At 41.6% G+C, this 6103-nt stretch overlaps 1 non-coding gene across 1 annotated transcript; it reads right to left on the reverse strand.

Annotated features, from left to right (window-relative positions):
- Positions 1 to 465: 465 nt before the first annotated feature.
- TRNAK-UUU lies at positions 466 to 538 on the reverse strand. Its single transcript has one exon. It is a non-coding gene; the product is annotated as a tRNA-Lys (tRNA).
- Positions 539 to 6103: the final 5565 nt, after the last annotated feature.

A 6103-nucleotide genomic window follows, 5' to 3' on the forward strand; every position in this document is an offset into this window, starting at 1 on the left:
TCGATGATGCCATCCAGCCATCTCATCCTCTGTCGTCCCCTTCTCCTCCTGCCTTCAACCTTTCCCAGCATCAGGGTCTTTTCTAATGAGTTGGCTCTTCGCGTCAGGTGGTCGAAGTATAGGAGCTTCATCTTCAGCATCAGTCCTTCCGATGAATATTCAGGGTGGATTTCCTTTAGGATTGACTGGTTTGGAACATTACAAAACAGTATTTGGACCCATTTTCATGTATGACTAGGTAAAGTGAAAGTTGCTCAGTCGTGTCTGACTCTACAGTCCATGGAATTCTCCAGGCCAGAATACTGGAGTGGGTAGCTGTTCCCTTCTGCAGGGGATCTTCCCAACCCTGGGATCAAACCTAGGCCGCCCCTCCCCCCATTGCAGGTGGAATTCCTTAGCAGCTGAGCCACAAGGGAAGCCCAAAAGTTTAGTATCCTCTAAGCACAAGAGGATGCTTAAACCTCCCACCTGGACAGGGACATGAACCCTGGACCCTCAGATTAAAAGTCTGACACTTTACCGACAGAGCTACCCAGGCTCCTGAAGGCCCTTGTCTTGCAAAGCGAAGATGGTGCATTTGCCTTGTGCTGGGTGTAAGGAGGAAGGAAGCCTTCACTGGTAATGCTAAGCCCGTGTCACATTCGTGATCCTCGTTTTACAGACACCAGTGGACAAGCCTGCCAGGCCGGTCCAGGCATTTCAGGGATTGGGGTGAGTAGAAGTGGAGGCTTACAGACTGTGTTTCCAACGAAGTAAAAATTATAAATTAAGCAAACCAGCTGTTGGATTATATTCTATCCTCCTGCCGAAAGAAATACTCCTTCACAAAAACATATGCAAAGCTAGAGATGTCAATAACTGCAAGTTGGTGAATATCAGAGGCAGCTGAATTGAATTATTATCACACATGCCCGGGTGTTCTGTTGATGGTTGTGTTTAGGTCAGTCATAAAGACATAGGTAATTTACAAGTTACACATTTATTCCAAAATTTTAATTTATCCTGCCTTGGATTCAGCAATATCTCCACTTGGGTTGTTTAATCAAGATTTTTCACAAAATTTCTGCTTTGTTAAGAAGGAGTGCCAAATTAGGTAATCTTCTTAAGGCATCGAAGGTTTTAGATAGTTTTTTATTCCAAATTGGGGAAACCAGTTTGCTGGGGCTATAGCAATTTGAATTGCCAATAAAGTTCTTAAAGCACTACTTAAATTCAGAAATATACCACTAACATTATAGAAATGTTCAAATATTGTGATAGGGTTGCATGTGGTAAATTGCATCTATTATAGAAAATATTACATATTTTAATTCATGACAAAATTGTTATTTTATTTCATAATTTAAAGTTTTCCTTAGAGTAATAACTAGGTCCATTCATGGATCTTCTTTCAAATTTCTCAATGCGGAGGTATTATAAATAGTACTTAAAAGTAGTGATTAGATATGCAATTTGTTAAAAAATCTCTGTTCAATTAACAAAATACCCTGATCTATGATTTGTCAGAAGATAGGCTTTCTAACATTTGTTTTGAAAATGTTTATATGTAGTCATGAAAATATTTTCATCTTCTTTTTCTAAATTATTTATAGTTTATTAGAATCTCACTTTGTTGTGTATTTTACATCAGTTTCTTTCAATTTGGGGAAAAAAAATCTCTGAAATTAAAAATACATAGTTTAATAGCTTTGGAAGTGGAATATTATAGTAGATCTGTTTTGTTTCTTTTTTAAAAATAAGCAATGGATCATTTGTATTCATTCAAATGAATATAGATAGCACACATTCAAAATTAATTTTAATTTTGATGATTATTCACTTTTAATTTGGGAATATTATTTTACTGAATTCTCCTAGTACATCTTAGTCTTGTCTAAGTGGCATCTAGTTACTTTAAGGAGAATATATTCCACACCTCACTATGTGTTAAATTTTGGTTTAGGGTCAAATTTCATGTTCCATCATGGTAGTCCATCTTTGAGCAGGTCCAGAAAACACTACCTTCCATCTCTGGAACTGTCCCAAAGAGCAGCATTCCTGTTGGTTCAGACAAGCCCACTTCTCCCAGCAGTAAGTTCCAACTATGTTCCACACAGCACAGACGCTTCTGGACTTTTGGTAAACATTTTGGCTGACTCATCTTCTTGTTTGCCAGCTATGTAGGTGAGATTGGGCAAGTCTTTCCACTTGTTTTTTTCCATCAGTCTCTTAAGTCAATCCCTAAAACTGGAAGCTATTTTCTCAGTTTTTCAGCAAAGTCTAAACTTATTTTCACAGCCGCTTACTAAAACCCAGTGAAATACATAAATGTTGACTTGTTTTCCTTTTCTCGTAGCTCAGTGATACACGTAATGAATACACATTTCTTTGATATGAATTTTGATGCTTCTACAGCATGACTGAGCTGAGTAACAATAACTTTTAAAAGTTGTATGTTTTCTTTCCTCACTTTATTACTTATGAGATTCATGGGCTCATCTTGAATTTTCAGTCCTTGAGAATGTTCATTCACTTCATTATGTTTATCTGCATTATATTTTTTTTTATTTTAGCACCCCAAATGGAAACCATTTGTATTAAACCTGAACATTTCCCATTGTTTTCTGTAAATACTTCGCTTTTATTGAGCCAAAAAGCATCATTATGCTTGGCAATTTTAGATATAGAGTGTCATTTTTTTAAAGAACATCACAGTAAGGGTCTCAATTGGAATCACTTATGTTTACTGAATATTATCGACTATACTTTATTCATCTCTTTTTTCAGTGCTATAAGTGCATTTGTATTTTTTCTGTGTGAGAATTGTATTTTGTGATGTGTAGTTGTATCTTTATTTGGTAAAGAATGTGAGGTTGTAGGCCCTGGAGGAGTATTCTTGCCTGGAGAATTCCATGGACAGAGGAGCCTGGTGGGTTACAGTCCATACGGTCGCACAGAGCCAGACAGGACTGAAGTGACTTAGCACACATGCATGCATGAGGTTGTAGCAACTTCCTCTGACCTATTCATGTTGTGAATTGATGAGAAAAATTTGCTACTTTGCATTTTTAAAATACCAATTACATTTTCATTAGAGAATATATAGTAAATTGTTCAGGAATTTTATGTGAGTCATGCTTGACAGAAATTTGCTCATTTTTTTTGGTTCCTAGCTTAAAAATATTTAAGCAACATGCTGAGTTCCATTTTCATATATTTCATTTCTTTCATGATCTCAATGATCTACAGCATTAGGCAATAGAACTCAAAAGTGTGTATCATTTAGCCACATTTTCATCTAAAATATGCATACAAATAAATTTGAAAATAAAAAGTTAATATTTTATGTATATTAAACATTTTTTCTTTTGAAGGACTCAAAATTATGTTAAATGAAAGGTGATGTATGAATTATAATGAATGAATATAAACTTTTAACAAAAATGATTGATAACATTTTAATATAATAGTTCTTAAAATTCAGTTATATCACATTCAATATTTCATAAAAATAAAACGAGATGCCTTTCTAGCATTCAATGTCCATATAGCTGCCAATGTAAAGAATCAATATCAAGCTTTATACATGTTATATCTAAACCTATTTCCCACAAATTTAAGGGTAATATCAACTATTGAATATTGCAAAATATCTGTTATTGCCGTTTGCAACTGCTGTGAACATCTTGAAATTTGTGAGACTCTTCCAAACTGTGACTGTGAATAGGAAGTGCGTCAGGAAAAAATAGATGCTTGTCATTACTGGGAAACAATAGTTTATGTCGAAAGAATCTGTCTCAGTCCCCCCTCAGACTGCTTTAACAAAATACCATGAATTGAGTGACTTATAAACAGCAGAAGTTTATTGTTCACAGTTCCAGAGGCTTAGAAGTCCGATACCAGGGTGCAGCATGGCTGGTTTCTGGTGGGAGCGTTCTTGCAGACAAATGCCTTTCTGCCCTGTCCTCCTAAGGCAGGGGCCGTGCGGCGGCGGGAGTGGAGCGTGGACAGCGCAGGGAAGACCCGACCCCGTGCCCCTCCTCTTGTGTCTTTTATCACGTCCTTTTATAATAAACTGGTGAGTGAAAGTCGCTCAGCCGTGTATGACTCTTTGAGACCCCATGAGCTATATAGTCCATGGAATTCTCCAGGTCAGAACACTGGAGTGGGCAGCCTTTCCCTTCTCCAGGGGATCTTCCCAACCCAGGGATTGAACCCAGATTTCCCGCATTGCAGGCGGATTCTTTACCAGCTGAGCCACCGGGGAAGCCCAATAAGCTGGCAGGCAGTAAGTAAACAGCTTTCCTGAGTTCTGCGAGCTGCACTAGTGAATTAATCACACCTGAGGAGTGGGTGGAGCCAGCCTCTGATTTGCAGCTGATTGGTCAGAAGCGCAGGTGGCCACGTGGACCTGGTTGGCCCCTGCAGTTGAGGGCGAGGCAGTCTCCGGGGGATGGAGCCCTTCCCTGTGGATCCGGTGCCGCCTCCAGGGAGACTGTGTCTGAACTGAGGTCAGCTGTGGAATCCCCAGATGCCGTCAGATAACGTCAGAGGACAGTGCGGTGTGGGGCAAAACTCCGCATGTGTGTTGTCAGAAGTGTTGTGAGTGTGAGAGGAGAGGAGAAACACAGGGCTTCGTGGGCGCAGTGGTAAAGAATCTGCCTGCCAGTGCAGGAGATGTGGGTTCGATCCCTGGTCTGGGCAGATCCCACATATGTGGAGCAACTATAAGCCCAGCTATAAGCCCAGGAACTGAAACTGCTAAGCCCAAGTGCTCAAAGTACTGAGCCGGTGTTCCAGAGCTTGCAAACTCACCCACGCAAGCCCGAACGCTGGTGCTCTGCGACAAAAGAAGCCACGGAAATAAGAAGCCCCTGCTCGCTGCACCTCCAGGAAAATCTAGCACAGTCAAAAATATAAAATTATAAACCTCATGGACAGAAGAGCCTGGTGGGCTCCAGTCCACGGAGTCACAAAGAGTTGGACACGACTCAATCGACTTAGCAGCAGCATGCATAAAAAAGGAGACACACAGAAGACAGACTGGGGTATTATACACAATGTCATTTTCCATGTCACTTATCCCAATGTGTAATTAATTTTTAATCTTTACGTTATCTGTTTACCATTTGTTTTGCTTTTGGGGGTTTGAGGGAGGTAATAAATCCCACCTCCTTTCTTCTCTGAGTTCAGAATCAATTAAGAAATAAAACACTTAAGTCAGACAGGACTAAAAACATCAGCGTTGCTACTGATGACACTGTCGCGACGATTCCACTTTTGCTGACGCTTATGACTGGTTCAAAGAGAGATGCTTGAGTTTTCGTAAGTTCACCTGGGTCCTGGGAGGGTGTAAGTCGTACTCACAATGCCCCATTCCCCACTTTTTCCAGGAGATGCTATAAGCATTTCCAGAGGTTAAAATAATTAATCGCAGTATCTTTTAATGAGGGGGAAAAAGGCCATGCGGTCTGCTGGGAGGAGAATTACAAGTGGGAAGGCTTCACCGTCGCTGCACCGCCATCTGGACTGGGTCGGAGCGGAGGCACGTGCGGTGTGTAGCGCTCTGCGCAGACGCGCACGGGGTCACCACGGGCTCTTTTCTGCGCGTTAGCCGGTGTTAGTTCAGCAACCTGGCGAGTTCTCCGGGTGAAATCTATAACTGGCCTGGGTGCCTGAATGACAAGGAGAGCCGGAAGACGGAAGCAGACACTTTAGATCGGTTCAGTTCAGTTCAGTTCAATCGCTCAGTCGTGTTCGACTCTTTGCGACCCCATGGACTGCAACACGCCAGGCCTCCCTCTCCATCACCAACTCCCGGAGTCCACCCAAACCCACGTCCATTGTGTCGGTGATGCCATCCAACCATCTCATCCTCTGTCGTCCCCTTCTCCTCTCGCCTCAATCTTTCCCAGCATCAGGCCGGTAGCTGGCAGGTTTAATACGCATGGAGACGTACATCCGAGGTTTGCGTTGGGTGACCCCCAGACTGGAAGATTCCGCTCCCGACTGCCAGAATCTTCAAAGTTCATATCGCAGCCTTCACAAGGTACGGGTGTGTAGTGCAGTCTGTCCAGGTGGCCTCTCAACCCTTTCCTCTCTTTGAGGCTGCATCCTTGAAAAC

This window comes from Cervus canadensis, chromosome 6, assembly GCF_019320065.1.
Source record: "Cervus canadensis isolate Bull #8, Minnesota chromosome 6, ASM1932006v1, whole genome shotgun sequence".
In the NCBI taxonomy this organism is placed as follows: Eukaryota; Metazoa; Chordata; class Mammalia; order Artiodactyla; family Cervidae; genus Cervus; species Cervus canadensis.